This window comes from Cornus florida, unplaced genomic scaffold (genome assembly GCF_030987335.1).
Source record: "Cornus florida cultivar Cherokee Brave unplaced genomic scaffold, ASM3098733v1 CherokeeBrave_3.0.0_Hap2_Chr04, whole genome shotgun sequence".
NCBI classification, from domain to species: Eukaryota; Viridiplantae; Streptophyta; class Magnoliopsida; order Cornales; family Cornaceae; genus Cornus; species Cornus florida.
The window spans coordinates 82,909,055-82,922,523 of NW_026775574.1; positions in this window are offsets into that span (position 1 = coordinate 82,909,055).

Consider the following 13,469-nt stretch of genomic DNA (forward strand, 5'->3'; position numbering starts at 1 on the left):
GTATTACAGTATTACATCTCTTAATAGACTTCTATATTATTACTACGTCGAATAATTTCTATTTGATTCCTTTCCTATGATATTGTTGGAAATTAAACTTAATTATATGCTTTTAGGGTTTTTGTAAAGGTTATAAGTCCTTTAATATGGTGTGTTAATTGTGTATTAGTGGGAGTTTGTATTTGTGTAAGTGGAAGAAATGAGAGTTAAGTCTATTAAATACTATGTTAGTGGGATTAGTGGAAGTAATTGGTCATTAAAATGTAATTAGTTACATATGTCTTAGAGTCTATATAAACTCATGTACTATACCTATTTTATATGTGGGTAGAGAATAAGATGAGATAGTATGAGTAGAATATAATATATTTCTAAATGTTCCTTTCCTCAATTCATCTTCCATATTATTGCGTTGTGTGTGTCTCTAGCTAGCCTGTCCACTATTTTCAATAAAGTGGTATCAGAGCTAGATTCCATATCAAAGCCAAATTTCATGTTCAGAGCCTAGACAATCCTGAAGGTCTGACGAAGTTGATCCTAAAAAGTTCAACGTTTTGAGAAAAACATGTTTCTCCTTGATGATGTTGAAGATGAGAAAATGCATTTTCTTAGTGAGAAAATGATGTTCTCTAATTACAAGAGAATGAGAATTATCATGAAATCATACCTCAACGCATGTGATTTGTGGGATGTAGTTGGAGAAGAGCTAAAGAATGGCATGTCCAATAAATTTCTTGAAAAGAAAGAAAAAAAGGCATTGGTAGTGTTGCAAAAAGGCAATACATCAAAAAATTTGGGAGTATTTTGGAGAGTCCAAAACTACAAGTTGTGTTTGGAAGATGCTCGAGGCCATCGTTTCCAATCATAGAGGTGAATCACTACTAATGGAGTATTGGGTACAATGCTTTGAGGATGATGAGTTTACGAAGGCTAATTATGAAAGTATAGAGGACAAATTTGTGGAATGAAGAGGCATACAACACAAATGAAGTTGAACATTTTGAAGATTCAAAACTAGAAGAACTTTAAATGGTGAATGAGGAAGTGGTGAGCAAATGTGTTAAAGAAGAAATTAAAAAAGTTAAGAAAAATGAAGTGGAGAAAGAAATTAAAGAAGAAAAAAGTACTAAAGAAGAGGAAAAAGTTTTTCAAATTGGTGCATTAACATCTTCAGGTATGGTTACAAATTCCACCTTGAAAGAAGTTAGATTCGACTTATTTGATAAAATTATGATTTCTTCATATTCACCTCAATTAAAAAATGAAATCAAATATTATGATAATTGTGTTCATGTTGTGGAAAATGATGAACTTTTTTTTAAAGAAATTTACTCCAAAGAAGTATGAGACTGAAACTCAAGATGATAAGAAATTCTCAAATTACTTTTTTAAAAAATAGTTTGGAGAATTTTGTAATTGACACAGGTTGGATGAATATGGATTTATTTTTTGACTCTAAAGAAGAAGTACGTGTGAAGTGGAAGAGTCATAAAAAATTCAAGAAGAAAAAAGATAGATGGTGTATTTGTATAAAGGGGATGATATATGATTGTGTGAAGACATCAAACAAGCATTTGAAGACTTTTCACAAGCCATACATCAATGGAAATAGGTGGAATTGAATTGTTGAAGTTTCCAAGATCAATAAGAAGTTTATTTGAAAGTTACAAAATCAAGTTTAAAGGGGGTGTTGGAAATTAAACTTGATTATGTGCTTTTTAGGATTTTTGTGAAGGTTACAAGTCCTTTAATATGGTGTGTTAATTGTGTGTTAGTGGGAGTTTGTATTTGTGTTAGTGGAAGACATGAGATTTAAGTCTACTAAATACAATGTTAGTGGGATTAGTGGAAGTAATTAGACATTGAAATGTAATTAGTTACATATGTTTTAGAGCTTATATAAACTCATGTATTATACTTATTTTATTGGTGGGTAGAGAATATGATGAAATAGTATGAATAGAATATAAGAGCATCTCTAATGCTAAAATGCCAAATTCGGATGCCAAATCTATATTTTGACAGTGCTACAGTGTTAAAATGCTACATTTTAGCAATTCTGCTCCAATGATGACAATGCTATTTTTTAACATAACCACTATTCTTTTTCAACTACCATTCCCACCATTCGTATTTGCATCAGTAATGTTAATATTAGGCACATTCCAAGTCAAGTTGTAGACATTAGAAGGAAACTAAAATTAAACTTAATTAAAAAGAATCAAAAATCTAAAATATCTGGTCAAAAAAGGACCCAAATATACACATATATATATATATATATATATATATATATATATAAATTTCCAAAAAAGATATAGATTTATATATATATATATATATATATATATAATCAAATATATAGATTTATATATATGTATATTATATATATTTGATTATATTAATATTAGAAATATATATATATTTAGGGCAAATCATTTTAGCCTCCTAAATATATATAGTTTTAGGGCAAATCATTTCAGCCTCACAAATCGCCTCCATCTCTATTCACTCGTTCACAACTCTGAAATTGCCCCTCTTTCTTTCTCTACCACCGCAAACTTCAAAATCTACAAGAATTAGATGTTCAAAACCCATATATTTAACTTTATCTTATTGTCTTCAAGAATAAAAAATCCAAAACCTATTAGCTATATCAAAACCCATATCGGCCATATCATTCCAGATTGTTCAAAAAATCAAAACCCATATCTTTCAGTTTCCATATCCTGCTGTTCCAGTTCGGGTTCGCGTTCGCAAGCTTCAGCCGCTGTCTCAAGCTTGCTCCCCTCTCTTTCTCTGTAACTGCTAACTTATATGTATGGGTTTTGTTTTAATTTTTTTTTTTTTATATAATTCTATTTTATGATCAAGGTCTGTAACTCTTTTTTTTTTTTTTTTTTTTTTTTTTCTGTAATCAAAGTCTGTAATTCTTGTTTTGCAAACTAAATCCTATTTGGTGAAATTTTTTACGATCTTATATATATATATATATACACACACACACACACACATAATATATATATATATATATATATATATATATATATGAAACCCCCTCTCTCTCACTCTCTCTCTCTCTCTCTAAAATAGCTACGGCTATTTCTTGTGCTACAATTGGCATAAGAAATAGCAAAGTTAAAAAATAAGCATTGCATTTGAAAGTAGTCAAATCTAAAGTTTGTTTTTTATTCATGCTTTGGGAAGTATCAATGTCAAAATATCGACATGTTTAAATACATTTAAACCATTATAAACGCAAGAGAATAAAGGCAAATGGCTTAAAGTGCTTCATAATATCATTACTGCATAATATTGAGATAAATGAAACATAAAGCTAACCCAACACTCGATGTTGCTCTTCTAATTCTTGAGGTCTCTATCATTCAAGCGAAGCTAGGTATAAATAATCAGTGAGAAAACTATTTTAAGTAAGGGCAACTTTAAACGACAGCAAAATAATAATAATAATAATAATAATAAATATTCAAACTACCAAAATAGATGAGTTTTACCAAAAATTCAATTTAGGTATGTATTTAATATAAATATAAAAAATTAGTGGGGGCGGATGACCTTGCTAGACTCGTGTAGCCCCGTACATACTTGCCAGTATCTCGAGTTGTTATCCTTGTTTGGACATGATAGGAAAAGTAAAAATAAGCTTAAGAAAATAATAATAATAAAATAAAATACTAAAGGAGCTAGGGGGAAGGAAAAAAGAGACCACACAAGGAATTTAAAATAAAATTCAAAAGTGTCTCCCACATGAGAATGAGAAGTAATTTCTAGCGTCCATATAGCTATCCAAGCTTGTCATAACTTTACTAATATAACTTGTAAGTTACGAAAATATTAAATGGCAAATAACATTGTCAAATAGAAGGTCAATCACTATCAGCATGGGATATAAACTTTTTTTTTTTTTTTTTCGGTAATTAATGGGATATGAACTTTGTAAAGATTTATGCACTTAGTTAGAAATTTATAATATAAATACAAACAACCATACGTGTATATGCACACACGCATATATAGTTCAGTCTTGTTTCTATTTACCATTGCATTTCTTCATTATCTTCACTAATCCCTAAATTTAACTACAATGCTTTAGGCATGACTCAAGGTAATTGAATCTACTATTGAAAAGAATTATATATATTTCTTTTGACAACTAATATCGATCACAACAATAAAAAAACATAATTAACTTAGAAATTGAACAGAAGCTAGAAAAATAGAGATTTTTTTTTTTTTTTTTTATTTACCTCCTTATAATCCCCTTTTCCTCTTTATTTTTACTGGAGTTGTACAAATGGGCAAAACTAAAGTATCCATATATAAATTTGGATAGGCCGATGCTTGTTTTGATAAGAGTCAAACTAAATTTGTCTCCTTCATTTATACAATTTGGTTGTGGCATCTCCTTGAACTTCTCATCCACAGTATCAAAGCAAACAATCAAATATGTTTGAGTGGGATCTTGCTTATATAGGTGTGTATTGTAACAAAAACACATCTAGAAAAATGGGTATGGTTGAGCGGGAGGCCTTACGTTGGCAACTTTCCTAGGTTTAAGAGCAACCAAGTGCAACACTCCATTTGCAAGGACCATCTCACCGTGAAAATCCAAATAAGGGAATTTCTTAGGCTCTGTCCAAGATTGACCTTTGAAACTAAAAACAATAAAATTATTTTCTGGCTCCTTAGAGAAAAATATGACCTTGTAATCATCCATGGAAGAATCATAGTAAAGTCCATGTGGCATATAGTTGCGAGATATATGAGATGGACATGAGAACCTTTTGTAATCTCTGATGGATGGATTCCAAAGTACACATTGTCACTCTTGTGAGCACGCAACAATTCTAAAACATTACAACAACACAACACTATATGAAGGCACAATGGAAGCATTTAAAATTTTTCAGGATCTAATCCATGTGATTTTTCAACAAATCAATAAATACTGTAAAGGAATCTCATACCTTTGGACGATTGAATAATCGTCTTATTCGAAAACAATATTCTTCTTTAGCCTTGAAAACTAGTGAGTCTTCATCTCCATGACCCCAATGGTAGGTTTGTGGAACCCTTACCTTCTCTCTCACTCTCTGTATTTTGTATTGTGTAACAGAATAATATTTTTATTGCAGCGTTCCCAAATATATGACTTGAGAGAGTCGGTTAAAAGTCTGGGGCTAGGGATGAGGATCCAAGAGGGCTTCCTTATCCTAGCTCCAATTGGCATAACTCTATCCTATCCAATTAATTACAATAAACACCACAATAGAATTGTAATTGCACTCTAGGACTTAGAAATTATGACAAGGCCATGTCTACCAAATAATTACATATAAGCCCCTCCACTACCGAATATCCATAAGTAGCCCCAGTAAAATATATACCGTCCCACCTAAGGTTTACTTATATTTTATATTCCCTGAGTAACCAATTTTATCCTTATGATCACTGAATTAAATTTTTTTATAAAAGGATTTTCAAAATAAATATTTTTCTAAATAAATAATAGAAAAATAATTTAGTAAACATTTTACTAAAATGCCCTAGCCAGGTTCCGGTGATCAAACTTATTAAATTGCATCAAGGGGATATTCTAACTCTTATAAAGAGTGTGGATTCCATGTTGAGCATTTGTGTTCCCAGAGCTCCAACATTAGCCACCCAAGATACCGTGGTATTAATCTTAAAAAGATCTCACACATTGGTAAGTCAAAGTGACTAATACTGAAACTTGAGTTCACTAAATCCCTCAGAATTTAAAGCTTATAAATTTAGTCCATAAGAAACACACCAAAATAATGACAGTACATTGTATGGTGTGATTTTATGGTGATCCAGTTCAGTGTACTCCAAGCGCTAACACACTGCCTTAGAGTCAACTACCCCAATGGTCGAGATAAACCATCCTATCTTATAGAGGTTAAGTGTGTTATAGATTTACAGATAAAAGTGCCCAACTTCTATCACTGAGTGCGAACAATGCCAAGGTGCAAGAAACTGGTGATCCCAAATCTCCTGCAAGTAAATCTCATTTACACACTTAAATCACCTATAATGCAACTTGAGGACTATAATGTATCTCATACAAATATATGTAAAACCCAATGCATGAATATCACATTTATTAATAAAATATCGAATTAATAATAATTAATTGGCTTGTAGGGCATATAATCCCAACACTATAGCCCTCCAATACTTTTGAACAGGAAACTTTAGTTCTTCGTCGAAATCGTCCTCACAACCTATAGAGGGGAAACAGGCGGACATGGTGTCCCGGACAAAGATTCTTTGACGGTTAACCAACTTAATTGATTTAGTGAGATGTGATTTCGAGAATTGGGGTTCGGAGATTACATCACGCCATGATTTACAAACGCATCTCAATTGAAACAGAGATTTGACGGGTAGTTTGGAGAGTATGGTGTATATGACATCACATGGAAGACTTTGTGTGTCACCTTCCATTGCTGGCTATCTTTGTTTTCTCTTTGTTTTCTTCCTATTGCAACTTTATCTGGCTCTTCAATGCGGCAGAAGGGTTTATGGAATAGTGTTTCAGAATATGTGTATATATATATATATATATATATATATATATATATGTTGGACACTTTGTGATTGCAATGGGCTAACTCATAGCCTGTACATATGCTTATATTCTTATTTATAAAAATTGAAATTAATGCAGTGCCTCTCATTTTATAATATCATCCCTTTTGACCGTAAACTTTTTCTTTTATCTTAATTATTTATGTTCTTTACTATTTTTTTTTTTATTTTCACAAAATTCCTAATATTTTAATTTTATTGTCGAAAGAGTTAAAAGAATTTATGTACAAGGTAAACATAAATATTTAAATAAATTCTAAATTAGTTCTTAAAAATCACATTTGGAAAAAAAATCAAACTAAATTTAAAAGCATAAAAAAGAAAAGATTTTTTTATTATTTTAAATATTACCATTCACATCACTATTATTACTGTCAAATGAGTTTAATGAGATCAAGAGATAGCTTACAAAATTACTTGTTTTACCCCCAACCACTTCTATTTACTTTAAATTGACCAGAACTCACTTTATATATGAGATTTCATAGAGGCAGTTAAGTACCCAGGGATTTCTCCCTCTCGATCTTATATTTTATATATATTTTATAATAATATATATGTTTTTTAATAAAAATATGGAAAGTGCCATCCTAAATTTTCTCATTCTTCATAAAATTCTATATATGTTTCATATTTTTTTCTCTTAAATTGTATCCTTAATACTTATATTCTATATTTGTAAATTAATTTAATTCCAAAAATATCACTTATCTCTTTCTATATATATACATACTTATATGCATACCGTCACTGTTTTGGGTCTTGTAAGTTGTGTTTAATTCAAAATTGTCAACTTGAGTCTTGTGTGAAGGTTAGGAAGAAGGAAACTAGTCCCCTCCAGCTTCCTATAAATTAAGGCTTGCCAATCCTAACAAGGTCTTAATCATTTAAGCTAAATAAGGTTGTCAAAACATTCGTGTGAAAGTCATCAATTACCCTTTTAAATGAAGAAATCCTAGCAACACCTCCAACCAGTCTCAACTATTTTGAAAAGGGTAGAAGTAAAAGTTTCTTTTGGGGTATGCTAAAATAACACAATTTTTGTACCAAATCAACAAAGTGAAACAATAGAGCTTTCACCATCTTGTAACTGCAAGTTACTAGTAAAATTTTGCCAATTAAGAAAATGATATTTACTGCAAAGAACAAACAAACACATTTGAAAGTAGTCAAATCTAAAGGTTGTCTCTTATTCATGCTTTGGGAAGTATCAATGTCAAAATATCGACATGTTCAAATAAATTTAAACTATTATAAAAGCAAGAGAATATATGCAAACGGCTTAGAGTGCTTCACAATATCATTACTGCATAATATAGAATTAAATGAAACATAAAGCTAACCCAACTCTCACCGTTGCTCTGCTAATTCTTGAGGTCTCTATCATTCAAGCAAAGCTAGGTATAAATAATCAGTGAGAATACTATTTCAAGGGAGGGCAACTTTAAGTTATGTGGACAATTATATTGGGGTGGAGGGATTAATAAATAAATAATTAATTAATTTTATAATGGTTTAAATTTATTTGAACATGAATGAGATTTAGAGACACCCAAAATGTATTTTTTTAAAAATACGTTTCCATTCAATGCGGCAGAAGGTTTATGGAATAGGGTTTGTGGAGTAGGGTTTTCGAATGTGTCTATATATATATATATATATAATTAAATGCATACGAATTTTGAGAAAATTTTTGTGTATGTCAATCTGAGTTAAAAGATACTGTAAAATATGAATTTTTTTTTTTTTTTCATCATCCCGTAATGCATTTATTCGTTTTGGTTGCTCTGTTTAATTAGTTTTGGTTGCTCCGTTTAATTTGTGTTTATATTTTAGGATAACCTAATTGTGTTTTTTTTCATTCACGTTTCTCAAATACACATTCTTAACACAACCTACCGTATTTTGTTTGGTATAGCCCTTCTCTTTCACATCATCAAAATAATATTATTTGTTGTGCAATCTCGAGAAAGGCTGTGACCACTGTTGTTTTACTATCACTCTACTTTTTTTTTTTTTAATCTCTTATTATTGCCAATCCAATGCTTAATCTTTAATCAAAGTAATGAAACACATATATATACTTTGTGGAACACTATAATTTTGAAGAATCATAGATTTTTATTGATGTTTGTAGACATTTATAAATTTTTTGTTTTGTTTTGAGATCTTTTAAATTTTGTTAGTATATTTATTATTATTATTATTATTTTGAAAGTTTGTAAATCACCGCATTCACTAAATGTTTTAGTAGAATATAAAGTTATTTTCACGAATATCGCACCATATACTTATGCATTTATTATAAATATATATGCTATCAAGGAAAAATGAAAAAAGGGGATGTATTTTGGGATCATGTTGAACAAAACTCTAACGCTGCGTTTGGTTTGCAGGAATGGAATAGAATGAAATGCCCATTCCAACCATTTCATTGTTTGGTATGTAATTTAAAGTGGGAATGACCATTCCATTAGAATGAAAATCCATTCCAAACTTATGAAATGGCCATTCCATTCCCAAGTAATTTTTTAAAAAAAATAAATTTCCTAAAAAACCCTCATGTTCCAAGTCCAAAAAATCACCACTGTCTTCCACCACAACCACCTCCACCTTTCACCACAACCACTGCCTTCCACCACCAGCACCGGCACCGACTTTCACCATCGCCCACCGCTTTCCATCACCACCACGTACCGCCACCACCTTTCAACACCGCTACTGCCACCACCTTCCACCACTACCACTACCATTGCCTTTCACTACCGCCACCACTTCCATCACCACCGCTACCGCCTTCCACCGCTGCCATCGCCTTTCACTTTCGTCACCACCACTGCTACCACCATCTTTCACCACCACCACCACCACTTTCCACTACCACTGCCACCGCCTTTCACCACCACTACCACCTTCCACCACCGCCTTTCACCACCACCACTGCCTTCCATTGCCATTACCTTCCATCGCCACCGCCACTGCCACCGCCTTCCATTGCTGCTACCGCCACCATCTTCCATTGCCGCTACCACCACCACTTTCCACCACCACCACCACTACCGCCATCACCTTCCACCACCATTACCGCCATTGCCTTTCACCACTGCCACCTCCTTCCACCATCACCACTACCGCCACCGGCCTTTCACCACCACTACCACCTTCCACCACCGCCTTTCACCAACGCCTTTCACCACCACCACCGTCTTCCACCACCGCCTTCTACCACCACTATCACCGCCTCCATCGCCTTCCACCACCACCACCCCCATCGCTTTCCTCTACTACCACCGCTACTGCCACCGCCTTCCACCACCGCCGCCTCCACCTTCCACCACCACCATCATCACCACTTTCCACCGCCACCACCACCACCTTCCACCACCGCCACCTTCACTACCTTCCACCACCACCGCCTTCAAACATTGGCTTCCACCACCATTACCTACGCCACTATCTCCTTCCATTGCCGCCACCACCACACTACTATCACTGCTTTCCACCGCCACTACCACCTCATTCTACCATTGCCACCACCGCCTTTAAACACCACCACCACTTTCCTCCACTACCACCATCCACCACCGCCACTACCACCATTTATTTTTAAAAAATTATTAGAGGATGTTATTTTGTTAATTTAATTTATTTGTTACTAAGAGCGATATTTTGGAGAATTCAATTTAAAATTTATTCCATTCTAAATTTTAAATTGGTCCAACCAAACACTAGAATGGTTATTATCATTCCATTCTTACACATTTCATATTTACAACCAAACAATAGAATGAGAATAACCATTCCATTACATTCCCATTCTCATTCCATTCCCACTTCCATTCCATTCCATTCCTGCACACCAAATGTAGCATAACTGTAATGGAGGTTTTTCAACAGTCAAATCACATTTATCCGGGTAAAAGGTAGAGATATTGAAATTTGTTCAAAAGTACCCTAAGAGGTTCAAGCAGCTGCATTTTATTTTTAATTTAGGCAACATAATTGATTAATTAAATTAGAAATTTTTTTCATTAATTTTGTGATAAATTGATCATGGACCTATGGTTATTGATTAATTATATTCAGATAGTTTATTTATGTTATGATTATTGTGATAGTACTGTTAATTGTAAATTTATAATATATTTATTTTTTTATTTGTTACCTATTATTCATTGTCATTACAAATATATGACATATAAGAAAATAATAAGATGTGTATAGCCGAATTTTTTGTCCTAATTTTTTAGTGTATATAATGTATTATATACGTACGCATCCGTATTCATATTTTTACTTTTTTTTAAATGTATTTTTAAAAAATATCGAATTATACTCGTATATTTCCGTACCCGTGTTTTTTTCGTACCGTATTTTACTAACTATGATGACTAAAAGGTCCTTAAACTCATTAATGCAACTTCTCTCATTTTATAATATCATCCCTTTTCACGGTAAACTTTTTCTTTTATCTTATTTATTTTCTATACTATTTTTTTTCTTTCTTTTGTCGAATATTTTAATTTTATTCTCAAAAGAGTTAAAAGAATTTATTTATCAACAAGTACAAGATAAATATAAATATTCAAATAAATTCTAAATTAGTTCTTAAAAATCACATTTGGGAAAAAATCAAACTAAACTCAAAGCATAAAATATAAAAGATTTTTTTTTATTTATTTTAAATATTATCATTCCCATCACCATCCAAATTAATTTTTGAAAATCACATCAGAAAAAAAAAAAGAAAAAAAAAAAAAAATTCCAAACGGTAAACTCAAAGCATAAAATAGAAAAGAAAAGTAAAAGAAACAAATTACTATTCACATCACTATTATTTCTAAGGGTGGCAAATTACGACACAACCCGTTAACACGACTCGAACACAACATGAAATAAGTGGATTTGGGTTGACCTTAAATAGGTTTGGGTCATAAAGTGTTGACACGATTAACCCGTTTACTTAACCGTGTTGGGTTAGAGTTGAGGGAATTCAACACATGTAACCCGTTTATACACGTTTAACTTAACATGTCACAATCATGAATATGACATATGCAATATGTTACCTGTTAAAACTTAATTACTATGGACAGTTAAATCGTTTTAACATAAACCTTGACTACGCCTTATGATTTTTCTTCTTATTTTGAATATTTGGGTTAATTGTGACAAAATTTTTCTAGTAATTATTATTTGATTGAATATCAAATGTCTCATTTTGATAAATAGGTCATTAACCCATTTAATAAACAGGTCGGATTAGTGTTGAGGGTTCCTGACACGATTATTAAATGGGTTGGGCTTGAGTTTACCTATTTAGTAGAATACCTTTACATCGACACGACATGATTACGACCCATGAACACGAATTGACACCCCTAATATTATTACCATCAAAGGAGTTTAATGGTTTATGAAATTTTAATAATTATTCAATATATATACTTTTTTATGGTAACAAAATTAATTACTTAACTATGTTAAGATCAATATCAAACCCTAATGAGAGAAGGATACAAAATAGACAAAAAGTTTAGAAAGGTAGAAAGCAAAACAAAAGGGGGGATTAACAAAAATATAGCACGATACCAATAACGTTGATTGGGAAAGAGGGAAGATACCAAAAACGTTGATTGGAAAAGAGGGGGAGACGGCAAAGCCATAAAGATCTTACCATAACTGAAAAGGATAATTGTGGTATTTAAGAAAAATAATTATTAATTTTTAAAATATGGAATAGAGGTATCATTTCTTTTAAAATTGTAATGCTTTAAATTTTCTATTTCCATTCATAGTAGGAAACAACAAATTTTTTTACTATCAGTCACATTACAAATTTTTGTTCCGTTTTTCACTCACACCCCAACCATTACTTGCACAATTATGAAACAATATAAAATGACTTAAATACCCTTTGACTTTTTTAAAATAACTCTTTAACAGAAAGAATCAGATAAAAAGACTAAAATATCCCTAAAACTATATATACACATGTATCTTTGAACATATACATATATATCTATGCATCGGGACTGACAGACTATTCTACACTTAATGGCTCTGTTAGACTAGCATAGAAGGTTGGGAAATGAAAGAAAGTGTCTGCTTTAGTGAGAAATTTCTCAAGGGTCATCGAGGCGGTTCAAACACATACCCATCTATCCATTTTGATCGGTTAGCTTCTCCAACGTTGCTGGATCAATTTCTGAACAAAAAATTGTCCTTTTTTATAGGCTTGGGAGCCAAGTGAAGAGGTCGATCTAGAGCTCCTTTCAATGTTTAAACTGAATATAGACCACCATGTGATAGTAAAATCAGGTCGTCTACAAAAATGATACTTGGGATAGACATTTTCTTGCATCTCTAGTGAAATTTGAACAAAGGTCCATTCAGAGTGAGGGACTTAGCTATGGATCGTAGAGAAGATTTTGAATACCCAAAACAAAACATAAAATGGAACAATGAGTCCCCCCGTCTAAGGTCATTAACTCTTTTAAGAAACCTTGGAGTTTTCCATATAAAGGTATGGTGCATTAATCTGGGATTAGGAGATAAAAATGGGAAGGAAGCCCGAGAGAGAGAGAGAGAGAGAGGCAATCATGCAAAAAGAGCCATCTTATAGAATCAATATCCTTTCTCAAGTCGAATTTCAAAGCACATCTAAGAGGACATTTGTGGCTATAGTATCTATTGAATAGTTCCTAAGTTAAGATTATGCTGTCGAGATTTGCTTATGGTTGGCAAACTGACATCGGTGGGGAAGGGGAAGGTTGGCTCTAGCTTTTCCATATAAAGGTAAATTTTTATTATTAAAAATGTATTATAAAAAA